The 14,178-nt window shown below is 46.8% G+C and overlaps 1 protein-coding gene across 4 annotated transcripts in view; it reads right to left on the bottom strand.

The window, feature by feature from the left end:
- The window catches only part of FGF12 (fibroblast growth factor 12), a 628,397-nt gene that overhangs the window by 214,230 nt on the left and 399,989 nt on the right, over window positions 1-14,178 (bottom strand). The gene's annotated exons all lie outside the window — the stretch shown is intronic.

Below are 14,178 nucleotides of genomic sequence, written 5' to 3' on the forward strand. Positions count from 1 at the left end.
TAGAAAGTGAATAAGCTAATTATGGCTGGCGGGATCACCTGCCTCTAGTTCCTTCCAGCTGGGACACTATGAGATGCAATTGAGGGAAGATGCTTAGAAAAAACTTAGCTAAATGGCTGTACATAGATACACTATGCCAAACTCTGCCAATGTCATCATTAGCATCATCTTCAAGATTGTCCCCTTTTAATGGACTGAAATATACCACATGTACTTTCACTTACTTTCATTAACATCAGCTTAAAGGGAAACTCCAGCAGAATCTACGGTGGCTTGCCAATATATCCCCCTTTGGCTTTTTACCTATTTTGTTACATTACAACCTATGTGTAAATATTTTTGTAATCCCATTTGTGTGCGATGCATCAGCACTAAATAGTGTAAGCTGGTGAAGTGAGAAAAATATAGGCATATTGAACAGTGGGCAGAAAAAAATCCTTTACTTGAACACAAAAATTTTAATGCTCATTTTGAGTTTGCCAAAAAACATGTTGGACACTCCCCAAATGTAAGGAGGAAGAGACTGTGTTCAGATGAGACCAAAATTTAACTTTTTGGCCTCTAAAGTAAACAATATATGTCTGGAGCCAAAACTAACACAGCTCATCATCACAAGAACACCATCCCCACAGTGAAATATGATGGTGGCAGCATCATGCTGTGGGGATGTTTTTCAGCAGCAGGTAAAGTGGTCAGAGTCGAGGGGAAGATAGATGGTGTGAAGTACAAGAATATTCGTGAGCAAAATCTGTTTCGATCTGTCAGTGATTTGAGACTTGGACGGAGGCTCAACTTCCAAGGAGACAATGACCCAAAGCATACTGCTAAAGTAACACTCGAGTGGTTCAAGGGGAAACACGTAAATGTTTTGGAGTGGCTCTGTCAAAGCCTAGACATTAATCCAATTGAGAATCTGTGGTCAGACTTGAAGCTTGCTGCTTACCAGAGGAAACAAGGTAATTTAACAGAGCTGGAACAGTTTTGCTTTGAGGAATGGGCAAAAATTCCAGCAGCTGTAATTGCCACAAAAGAAGGCTCTACAAAGCAGTGAATATAGGGGGGTGAACAGTTATGCACACTGAAGTTTCCATTTTTTTTGTCCTATTTGTTGTTTGTTTCACACAAAAAAAAAATAAAAACAAATGTTCACAGTAATAGGCATGTTCCTTACATGAATTGATGCAAACTTTACATTGAAATTCTGGGTTGTGAGGTAGCAAAACACAAAAAATGTCAAGGTAGTGAATACTTCCGCAAGCCACTGTATGTCCGTGTGATAAAATCTTTTATCTTTGGTTTCTAAATTATGTAGTGGTCAGCTTACTGGGAGACAATGAAAGCTACAGTCTACCAATACTATCATAAAATAGAAACTTCATAAGAAAGCCTTAGAATGCAACCCAGTGTCAAATATTACAGAACCAATATTACACCAAGTTCAGTTTATGGAATATAACTGAATAAATATGTCTTAGAGGGAATCTTTCACCCCTGGGATGCTTTTAAGCTATTACTATGGGCATACAGGTAATGGTTAAACCAGTCTTACCTGTATGACTCATAGGTGCGGTGTAGATGTTGAGAAACGCAGTGTTAGGCCTCTTTCACAAGTCTCCGGTACGTGTAGTGACAGTTTTCTCACGTACCGGAGACACTGATACACGTAGACCCATTCAAATGAATGGGTCTATGCACATGTCTTTCACGGACCGTGTATCCGTGTTGAAAACATGGAGACATGTCCGTTTATCTCCGGCAGCACGTACAGCAATGTGTCCTGCACACGGAGAACAGTGTGCACTCTCCTCCGTTTGCACGTACCGCCCGCAGGAGAGACAGCGCTACAGTAAGCGCTGTCCCCCCAGCGTGTGGTGCTGAAGGCAGCATTCATCTCTTCTCCCCTGCAGGAGAGAAGAGATGAAAGATCAAATTTTTGTTCTTTTTTGTCACGTGGGACAGCTCATTACAGTGGTGAATATGCGCATATTCATCACTGTAATGAGCGGTCCCACGTGACCGCTCACACAAGACAAGCTGCCAGCGCTGAGAGGAGAGTGGAGACATCGCGGGAGCTGGGTGAGCATTTCTCTGTAAGGGGCCGGGCGGCGCACGGGGGATGGGAGGCGGGATGTCACCAGCAAACTTTATTTTTAACAAAAAAGAACAAAAACTTCATCTTTCATCTCTTCTCTCCTGCAGGGGAGAAGAGATGAATGCCGCCTTCAGCACCACACACTGGGGGGACAGCGCTTACTGTAGCGCTGTCTCTCCTGCACGGTCCGTGTGGTCCTCAGGCGGCACACGGCTGCCGCACGTGTGCCACATAGATGTGCCACGTGAGCACACGGACACATAACTCCGGTACCGATTTCTCCGGTACCGGAATTATCTGGACGTGTGAAACCGGCCTTAATGTTGTATGTTAATGATTTCTTTGAGGCTCCGGCACCTGGAAGATATCTCTGCCTCCTCTTTTCATTATAATGGCACCCCCTCCCATCAGCTTCACACTGACCTGTGATGTGCAGTTGCGGCGCTGTAATGCCACGCATGCGCCGTCCATTCTCACGGTTATGTGACCCTTATCCGCCCTTCTATGGGCAGAGTCCTCATCGATTTTCTGAGCAGGCACTATGCTTCCTAAGATCCTTTTGTGTTTAGGAGACAAAGGTCTCCATACACATTAGGCTGCTTTCACACTAGCGTCGGGCTCGGCCCGTCGCAGTACGTCGGGCCGAGGTCACCGACGCTAGCGTTGTCTCCGCCGCACAACGGGGGCAGCGGATGCATTTTTCCAGCGCATCCGCTGCCCCATTGTGAGGTGCGGGGAAGTGCGGGGAGGTGGGGGCGGAGTTCCGGCCGCGCATGCGTGGTCGGAAAAAGCGGACCGTCGGGAGCAAAAAACGTTACATGTAACGTTTTTTGCTCCCGGCGGACCGCCACAACACGGCGCAACCGTCTCACGACGGTTGCGACGTGTGGCAATCCGTCGCTAATGTTAGTCAATGGAGAAAAAAACGCATCCTGCAAGCACTTTTGCAGGATGCGTTTTTTCTGCAAAACGACGCATTGTGACGGATTGCAGTTAATGCTAGTGTGAAAGTAGCCTTAAAGTCAGCCAAGCCTGACAATTTTGTTTGGTGGAACATGCCGATCATCTGATGCTGGGCAGAAAATCACCAGGCAATTTTTTTTTTTTTTTTTTTTAAGGTGAGATAAGCCGCTACCAGAAACTTTCCCCCTTCTGCCTATTCAAAAACCACAAATGCTACGCTAAGTGTTCATGTGTATGGCAAAGTCACGAGTGATGCAGAACGGCCGTGCTGAGCACAAATGCTAGCAGCTACACTTCTTGGCGTCCCAGTGACATCGAGGAGTGAGAATATCTAAGTGCCACTGTAACATTGGTTTGTGTAACTCCACTTAATGGAAACAATTAACGATAATTTTTAATTTAAAGAGAAAAAACGTTGGGTGTCGTTTTGCGCATCAATGCAACTCGGAAGTTGTACAGTGGCATTATAATGTAGGATCAGTGACATGAACTTATATCAATTACGTACTGAATATGAATGGCAGGAATGTTTATAAGGTTTATTTATGACATTGACTAAAATCACTTTATTTAATTGAATGAATCCTATGTTACTTTAAATTGCAGCATTAAGAAGTTGACAAAAGTTCCCCATAATCCGTAATGTTTTCTCTAGATGGATTTCTGCAGCTATGTTCCCATCTGTAGTGTTCAGTATATTCAGTGATAAAAACTTTGGTACAAAAACCAGGACCTGGAGTTATTCTGGTGGCTCTGATTGCCATACACATCTGTATTCTATGACTCCACTTGAATGTTAAAGAGGTTGTCCACTACTTTATCATTGATGCACTATCCTTTGGATAGGGCTAGGCCATCAATGTCTGATGCGTCAGGGCCAGACACCCGGCACCCCGCCGATCAGCTGGAAATACTCACTTGCGTAGCTGCTCCGTCTTCTGATAGTGGGTGAGGCTTGATGTTACACATGCGCCTCCTATTCAAATCAATAGGAGGCAGCTGTGCAGTATCAGAAGACGGCCAGCTCCGCAAGTGAGTATTTCTGGCAGTAGGCCACCGCCTCAGACACCGAAAACAGCTGATCGGTGGGGGTGCCAGACCCCGGCCGATCAGACATTGATGACCTATCCAAAGGATGGATTATTAATGCTAAAGTAGTGCCCAACGTCTTTAACACACAGAAACGCTCCCGATTGCACCAGGACCACGTATTTTGCTGACTGGTATTAATTCCAGTTAAATGAAGCACTGGAATAGAGCACAACTGAGGTCTTTGTTTCCAAACTGGTCCTCTCCAGTGCTGATCTCTGACTTCATAGTGCCACAGAAAGCGATATCTACCCGAAAGTTGCTGCTGACTGACTGCTCAATACCGCAGTTTTTTTTGCAGAAATTTCGGTCACTCCTTCATTCTACCGAATGTTACTTTCAGATAGCCACGATTGCCACCAAGCGACCCCTTCCACATAAATGGAACTGATATTTAGCTGTAGAACCAAGAAAGAGCAGAGTGATGTATTACAGGCCGACATCACTATGGGGTACATCATTATGGGGCACATAACTGTGGGGCTCATCATTGTGAGGCACATCACTGTGGGGAACATGATTATTGGGAACATGATTATGGGGCACATCACTGTGGGGCACATCTCTGTGAGGCACATCACTATGGGGTACATCATTATGGGGAACATAATTGTGATGCACATCACTGTGGGGAACATCATTGTGAGGCACATCACTGTGGGGCACATAACTATGGGGAATATGATTATGGGGAACATCACTATGGGGCACATCACTGTGAGGCACATCACTATGGGGAATATGATTATGGGGAACATCACTGTGGGACGTATCATTGTGAGGCACATCACTATGGGGCACATCACTATGGGGAATATGATTATGGGGCACATCACTATGGGGCACATCACTATGGGGAATATGATTATGGGGAACATCACTATGAGGCACATCACTGTGAGGCACATCACTATGGGGAATATGATTATGGGGAACATCACTATGGGGCACATCACTATGGGGTACATCATTGTGAGGCACATCACGGTGGGGTAGATCACTGTGGGGTACATCATTGTGGGGCACATCATTGTGATGTACATCACTGTGGGGCACATCATTGTGAGGCACATCACTGTGGAGTACATCATTGTGGGGCACATCACTATGGGGAACATCACTGGGGGCACATAACTGTAAGGCACATCACTATGGGGCACATGATTGTGAGGCACATCACTATGAGGAACATGATTATGGGGCACATCACAATGGGGAACATGATCATGGGGAACATGACTATGGGGCACATCACTGTGGGGCACATCATTATGGGGCACATCATTGTGAGACACATCACTGTGGGGCACATTACTGTGAGGCACATCACAGTGGGGCACATCACTGAGGCACATCACTGTGAGGCACATCACTGTGGGGCACATCAATATGGGGAACATGATTATGGGAAACATGATTATGGGGAACATCACTGGGGGGGCACATCAATATGGGGAACATCACTGGGGGGCACATCACTATGCGGCACATCACTATGCGGCACATGATTATGGGCCGCTCTGCTGATTTACTGCTGCTACCATTTGGCCTATAAAGGGACATCGGTGTGGAATTGCTAGATGCTCTGTAGATACTAAGGAGGGACAGTCTGCTTTGAGAACAATTCACAGGCTTATAAGTCTAAAATTATGTAATGTAATTATCAATTTATAGCACTGATAAAGTGCCAGCTATGGCTTAAAGAGCAATTGGTAGTTTGCCATAAAATGAACAATTTTTAAGCACTTTTTTTTTAGATTCATGTAGTGTCGTAGCTCAGTTATTCTGGAAATATAGGAATAAATTGACACCCCCCTTATGAATGAGTTCTCGCTCAGCAAACACTGACACTGCGTTATCAGTCTCAGACTATACAGGGGTACATTATTTTGACAACCGGAATGATAACCTCCAAGATTTATAAATTATTATTACTTTTTTAATTATTGTAATTAGAATCAATATAACCATTGAAATAAGAATGTATACTGCTTTATGGAATATAGCAATGAATACTAAATAGTTGTTAGAAAAAAATAAAAGTTCTGAACATACTGTACATCTCCATTGTCATTGGCGCCCACAGACGTACCAATACATTACACAGTTCTAAATCTAGTATTAGACTGATAGTGAAAAGTTAGCAGGTGCCAGTCAAACAATCTGCTATGCAGTCAGTTATGACACACATCTCTCATTTCATTTTGTGTTTCAGTCTTCTTGTAAATGTGTTACATTGGCTTCATTAGCTGGCAATCTGTTCCATCTGACAATCTGGCACTGCAACAGTGCAAATCTGGAACAGTGGCACAATTGTATTTATGAAACGCTTCTAGGCAAACTTCCTCTTATCTCTTGGATCAGGAGACAGATGTTCTAGCTGCCTTGCATAGTCCCATGCGGTATGTGTCTTCCACATTATTAAACACATTCTGTCAGGCTGAAAAAGGCCCACAGCAACAAGGACCTGAATGCTACACCCTAAGGCCTTAGAGGAAGCATGTACGCACTGCGTAGGCCTACAAAAAAAATCAGCCAGTGACAATACTAAGGCTGGCATGTAGAAGTTACCGTAAGTAAAATAAATTCTGTAGTGCCACCAACAATAATGCAAAAAATGTCTTCTAAATTATATACCAGCTCTTTATTGTCAAGGTAAGAAGGCTTATTCGCCATGCAATGCTCCTCTGGGAATTTTAATATGCAAATTGCCTCTTCAGAGAAAAAGAGGACTTAAACTCTACAGCGCCACCTGTTGGAAGTAGCGATCCTACAAGTCACAATCAACCCTTTAACGAGTCGTGCAATATGACTTAGGATAAAAGCCAAATCAGTATCTCAATTCACAGACACGGTGTTTCGGGCTGTTGGCCCTCGTCAGTGCGCAGCAAGAGAACTGATTTGGCTAGGTGAGAGTGGAGCGCCCCCACACCGCCGCAGGGCCGAGGGGTACCCGGAGCCGGGCCTCTGGGATCTCAGTCCTGGGGTTGTCACGGTGGCTAGACCCGGTCCGTGGCCCTGTCTGTCAGTGGGGGACGTCCGGTGCAATAAGTGGTGTTGTAACAGTGCAGTTGTGGGGTGCAGGTCGCGATAAATAATGAGGACACCAGGTTGCAGTCTCTTTACCTCTTTACTGAAGATCTCTGGGTCCTCAATCCAGAATACGGCTCACCAGGCTGCGCAAGTCCGGCCGGTCCAATGACACTTCCAGAGTTCTCTTCACAGGAGGAAATCTGTGCCTTCCCCCTAGCGCTATGTGTTGTAGTCCTTCCCTGCTGTGCTTACGGAAAGTACCCCACAACTGTTGTGTCTGTTTCTGATGTTCCCTCACAACTCGACTAGATGATGTTCTGCTAATCCTCCGTCCCTCCCTGAGGTTCGGGTAGGAACGGCACCCGTTTGACGGGTAGGCCTGGAGTTCTTCCGGGACCCTAGAGACGCCCCTCTCCCACAATTGCCTCCCAAGACTTCATAGGTGATTTGAGTTAGACAGCCCGCCTGAGACTGACTGTCCTGCCGCTGTTTGGAGTATTGCTTGAAGCTGAATGTTGTTCTACTCCCTCGGCGTTCCGGCCACCGGTATTGCGCCTCAGTAGGATGTTGCTTCGGTCTTACAGCACGACTCCTACTGGTATTTCTCCTTTGCGTGATCCCGTTTCTCACTCAGCACAATCTATCTCTCTTCTAATCCTTTCTTGGGCACCGCCGCTACCCGGAGCAGGCACGGTCCCGTTACGTTCGTTCTCGTTGCCAAGCCTCTGTCAGGATCCCACCCCTGACAGAGACCCTACTGTATCTTCCCCTACAACACCCTCTGCCACAAGGTGTTGCCTGGTTCCAACCCAGTCAGCTTTCTGATCTAACTTCCTGCCTGACCCCCAGTTTACCCACTATGGTGGGGAGTGGCCTAATGAATAGCACCCTTAGCTCCCCCCGGAGGCCCGGCTGTGAAATGTATTGGTGTCTGTGATACCTGATCAGATGAACTCCTTCAGTGCCATCGGACGCACCATAGCTCCCCATAGTGGCGGAGCCACAGTACTGCAACGACCAGGACTCTGGGGCGCTGCACTCCCCCCTGGTTAAACACAGTACTCCGGGACTGGGAAGAAAACAACAATACAAGTTTAGCAAAAAGACATACAATTTTTGTTGAGTGCAAATAACAATACGTATACTTGAACAAGCTTCCCTTTATGGGAGGTGAGGACACTTGAACGTTACAAAACATGGTTAACATTAAACATTATAAATTACAGGCTATAAATAACTCCTGTTACCCAACCGGGTATTCTACTAAGTGCAAAAATTGCTGAACAATACTTTAACATTGCCTTTAAGGACATACACTCTGTATCCACCAAAGACCTTCCTATAATCACATTATAAGGTAAGTTAACTTTTTCATTCTCCTTCTTTGAATCTGCAGGACCGCCTGTCCTATCGGCACCAGACCTACTGCCTCTCCTTTCTGTTACAGGACCGCCCCGTTCAGCCAGGGCCTACTGCCTTTTCAACTACTATACACAGTATAGAACATAACATTACTTTCAGTTCAAGAGCACTGAGCCATCTCTACATGACTCCTATGAGGACTCAGGGTTTACCTTCTATCCTAACTATCTATCAACATTATCAAGCATTTTCTTCTGAACATTAAGCCTTCTCATTATCTTTCTTTCTATCATGCATGCTGGACTCCACGTCTATCCCTACGGGTCCACTGCTTCCTTCTTCTACCTTTCACCTTTTTACTTCTCAGAGCACATCATCAGTATTTCTTCACATTTAACTAATTAAACACATATAACTTTCTCGTACAACATTATCATCACTTTTCTCTCATCAACATTATTGCTACTTGTCTTAAGCAATATTTCTATCGAAATGCGGCAAATGAACATCCCCTTTAAGAGAGGACCAAGTCTCTGTGAGGTAGCGTATTTTCTCAAGCTACCAGTCCATACTCAGCAAAGGTTCCAGTGCGGTATCTTCGCAAAGAGTCTCTTTCTAAGTAAAACCAGTAGGAAGCGCCTTTAATAAGGTGCGAACTATGTACAAGAAGAAGTCTGTATCATGCACGGTCCATGATCACTGCAGTTCTCAAGACTTGTGCAAAAGCTTTAGAAAGAATAAACAAAAAAAACAACAAGGATCCCGGGTCAACAAAGGGATCCATAAGGAATTAACCCTGGACGGGTTTAGCAGCAACAGTAAACAAACAAACAGTTAAGAACTATGTACATCTTTAAAGCAGTTATGCTTACTCGTTCTTCGATAGCCCCCACCGAGGCTTTACCTGGCAGGTGGCCCTCTGCGGCCCAGGCAGGTCGGTCTCCAAGTTCACTCCCGCGGCCAGGTGCACCCCGTGGGTTCGGGTCTCCTGCACGACCAGGTCGTGCGCTGCAATGAGGGTCTGTGTGGGCCGATGAATAATGCTGGCAGCAGCAGCAGCGGCAGCGGCGGCTTCAGCGGCAAGCTCCTCCCCCTCGGTGCGGGATACCGCCAGAACGGCGGTGCAGCGCTGCATGGCCCGAGCCCACCATCCGCTCCCCTTTAGGTGCCGACGGTAGGTGACTACATCCCCCGGCTTCAGGAAGGACTTGGCGCCATCTCCACTCAGGCAGGGCTCCACTTCCTCCCGGGTGATGCGGACTCTTAGGGCGGTCCCGATCTCCTGCACGAAGCCCTTTCCCGTCTGGGGCAGGTATACAACCACCACGCCCCACTTCGGCAAGGAGCCCTCCAGCAGCTCACCTCGCGCCTCCCGCTCCACTTCACGCTGGAACTCTGCGATTAGATGGTTCCGATATTCCCCCCAGGGGAAGGGCCCGAGGTCATGCCCCCCCGGTGCATTGGTGCTAGACGGCGGGGACATCGGGGCGCCACCGGTCGCAGCAGTGACCGGGTCGTGTGCAGAAGTGAGGTGGCCATCCCGGGGATCGCGGCACTGGGTACCTCCACTTGCGGTAGCCCCTCCTGGGGAAGGCGTATGAGTCGGGGACCGTCCAGGCCCGGGATGCTCCAGCGGCAGCTCCCAAGGATCCAAATCCTCCAGCGGAGGCATGTCAGAATAATCCGCTGGTGACGGGGGTCGATGCGGAGCCATCCTTTTCTGTAGGCCTGTCCTGGTCTCCAGTTCCACCTCATCTGAGTCATAGTTTCGTTTCTTCGGTCTTCGCCCGCCATAGAAGATTAAGAGGCGGATCTCTCCTGTCGACGGGCCCGCCCTTAGGATGCAGCAATATTTAGACTGGGCGGCCATTATTGTTCGCGCTCTCCAGCTTGCCTACGCCTACTCCACGCCCTTCTTCTCCTGCGCTCTCCTCAGCGCTGCAATGGCGGCGGATTTTGGCGGTAAATGGCGCAGCACAGTCTTTGCAATAAAGTACAACAAATCACAGTTCCAAGGCACACATGACCTGATTCTTCAGGCTTAAGTAGATCCTGTTCGTGACGCCAAGTTGGAGCGCCCCCACACCGCCGCAGGGCCGAGGGGTACCCGGAGCCGGGCCTCTGGGATCTCAGTCCTGGGGTTGTCACGGTGGCTAGACCCGGTCCGTGGCCCTGTCTGTCAGTGGGGGACGTCCGGTGCAATAAGTGGTGTTGTAACGGTGCAGTTGTGGGGTGCAGGTCGCGATAAATAATGAGGACACCAGGTTGCAGTCTCTTTACCTCTTTACTGAAGATCTCTGGGTCCTCAATCCAGAATACGGCTCACCAGGCTGCGCAAGTCCGGCCGGTCCAATGACACTTCCAGAGTTCTCTTCACAGGAGGAAATCTGTGCCTTCCCCCTAGCGCTATGTGTTGTAGTCCTTCCCTGCTGTGCTTACGGAAAGTACCCCACAACTGTTGTGTCTGTTTCTGATGTTCCCTCACAACTCGACTAGATGATGTTCTGCTAATCCTCCGTCCCTCCCTGAGGTTCGGGTAGGAATGGCACCCGTTTGACGGGTAGGCCTGGAGTTCTTCCGGGACCCTAGAGACGCCCCTGTCCCACAATTGCCTCCCAAGACTTCATAGGTGATTTGAGTTAGACAGCCCGCCTGAGACTGACTGTCCTGCCGCTGTTTGGAGTATTGCTTGAAGCTGAATGTTGTTCTACTCCCTCGGCGTTCCGGCCACCGGTATTGCGCCTCAGTAGGATGTTGCTTCGGTCTTACAGCACGACTCCTACTGGTATTTCTCCTTTGCGTGATCCCGTTTCTCACTCAGCACAATCTATCTCTCTTCTAATCCTTTCTTGGGCACCGCCGCTACCCAGAGCAGGCACGGTCCCGTTACGTTCGTTCTCGTTGCCAAGCCTCTGTCAGGATCCCACCCCTGACAGAGACCCTACTGTATCTTCCCCTACAACACCCTCTGCCACAAGGTGTTGCCTGGTTCCAACCCAGTCAGCTTTCTGATCTAACTTCCTGCCTGACCCCCAGTTTACCCACTATGGTGGGGAGTGGCCTAATGAATAGCACCCTTAGCTCCCCCCGGAGGCCCGGCTGTGAAATGTATTGGTGTCTGTGATACCTGATCAGATGAACTCCTTCAGTGCCATCGGACGCACCATAGCTCCCCATAGTGGCGGAGCCACAGTACTGCAACGACCAGGACTCTGGGGCGCTGCAAGAGGCTATGGACTGAAGAGGCAATTTGCATATTAAATTTCCCAGAGGAGCATTGCACGGCGAATAAGCCTCCTTATCTTGACAAGCCAGATCTTGTATGTCACTCTCCATAAGGAGAAACGTTATCCCTTAGACCCCAGTCCAGAGCCTCTCACCTAGCCAAATCAGTTCTCATGCTTCGCACTGTCGAGGGCCAACAGCCCGAAACACCGTGTCTGCAAATTGAGATACTGATTTGGCTTTTATCCTAAGTCATATGGCAAGACTCGTTAAAGGGTTGATTGTGACTTGTAGGATCGCTACTTCCAACAGGTGGCGCTATAGAGTTTAAGTCCTCTTTTTCTCGGAAGAGGCAATTTGCATTCTAAATTACAGGCACCTTTCCACTGAATTCTGTAATTGATGTGTTTCCAAAAGGCTAAATTGAGCCACTTTCGAAACAGCCTTCATAAAAAACTTCTTACCCATATTTATGCTGTAGAGCTCGGGTCTCATACTTGGGCGTGTAAGTGGACCATTAAAAAATTTGATGTTGACGGCCCGCATTGATTGCAAAACGAGGTGACGTTTTCAGTGATACAATTTTTTTATTCAGTAGGACTTGTTGAGCACTATTTTATTCAATTTTTTCTGTATGACATTATAATGATAAAGCTATATTTTTTTCATGTTTTTTATTGTATTGTATGGGTTATGGTTCAGTTTTCTGGCTTAATCACTCCAGAAATATAAGTTTACAATTTTTTTCCCATTTTTTTTTTGTTACTTAGTCTTTATATTTTTTACTTGCCAAATCGCTGATATACTTTTGTACTGCGGGATATTAGATCTGTCAGTTTTACAGTTGTACTTCACCCGTCAGACCCTGCTTATTGCATGGCCATAGAGCCCACCATAGCTGACTAACCTGGAGGCCACTACTTAGCCTCCATATCAACTACCTCCACCCCATGATTGACATTAGTACCTAAGGGATTAAACAGCCAAGATCAGTGCTAATACCAATCTTGGCCATTTCACAGGTTGTCAGTAATAATATACAGCTGATGATGGTGCCAACTTTGCTTGTGAGCCGCTGTCCTCATCGGTGCTGTACATGTATTTCCCTATTCACCTGCCACCAGTGATCCAGCAGACACACTGGGTTCTGACACACTGTGCTCCACCATGATATCATTTAGGGACGCTCATCCTGTCATAAGGTTGTCTTGAGAGAGAGTTCCAGTGCCATGTGGGCTGCAGTGGACAGCCTCAGGAGTTGCGCTTGACCCCCACGCATGTTTGAGACCACTGCTGCAGAGTTCACTTGATTCCTTCACATTCCTGGCTACCCTACTACTTCTGAAGGAAACCCAATAATTGCCCCAGCTGTGTCACCACCAAGCAACGTAATTGGCTGTCTGTCAGCTGCCTACAAAATAAATGGAGAGACAGTGCGCATGCGTGACCATCTCTCCACCAAACTTCTAATTGTGCAGTTTAGAGGAATAGGGCCTTTAATGCTTTACTCAATGTTAGAGTGATAATGAAAGGCAAAAAGTGGCCACTACAGTGCTTAATCAACGAGAATGAGAAAAACGTTATAAAATGTTTGGAATTGGTGCAATTATGAAAGTGACCTAATCTGAATTGCATCTAAATGTGAATTTTCACACAGAATACAGGTTGGCTATTTATAATGTGGCTGGAGATTTGCACTTCTGGTAATCCGGAAAGCTCCGTACGGATAAAGCATTCTGCGCTGTGTAAGGATAAGGTGGATAGAACAGGTACCGTTGTCTCGGACGGGTGTAACTATGCGCACATCACTCTAAAATGTGATTAAACACTTTCAAGGCCAATTTACATTTGAAGCTGCAATTTACGCAGAATGTCATCCTGCTTCTCATATGCTCGGAGAACAATCACTGAGTGTTGGATCCTAAAAATCTGCTTAATTCTCTTCTGGGATGTTCCAACAATCTACATTTAAATCAGGTTGTAAGCTGCTGATAAATGTTGGAATGCTATTTTTTCAAGCTCTTCAATCATGTGTTCCAAAAATGCGCAATATGGTTCTTTTAAATCTGTCAATAGTTTATTTTCTTCTAGAATCTCAAAAGATTATCTGTATCATCTGACAAATCTGGATGGCGCAATGGTCAACGAGTCACTGGCTACAGGGGGTTACGAGCCAACCAGGGGAACATTTGCAAGGAACTTGTATCTTTAAACAGGAAGAAACTGGCCAATCGTTCAGTCGATAGCCATCTTAGCCAAATTTCCCATACACAGAATCACTCGCTCAGCTGAGCACTCATATGTTCTCTATGAGAAAGCTGCCTACTCACACATCAGCCGCTGCGGTCTCAGGGAGAATAATGCATTTAAGCATAGATATAGAAAAAAATATGATGCAAGCCCAGCTCAACTCT

This window comes from Ranitomeya variabilis, chromosome 2, assembly GCF_051348905.1.
Source record: "Ranitomeya variabilis isolate aRanVar5 chromosome 2, aRanVar5.hap1, whole genome shotgun sequence".
In the NCBI taxonomy this organism is placed as follows: domain Eukaryota; kingdom Metazoa; phylum Chordata; class Amphibia; order Anura; family Dendrobatidae; genus Ranitomeya; species Ranitomeya variabilis.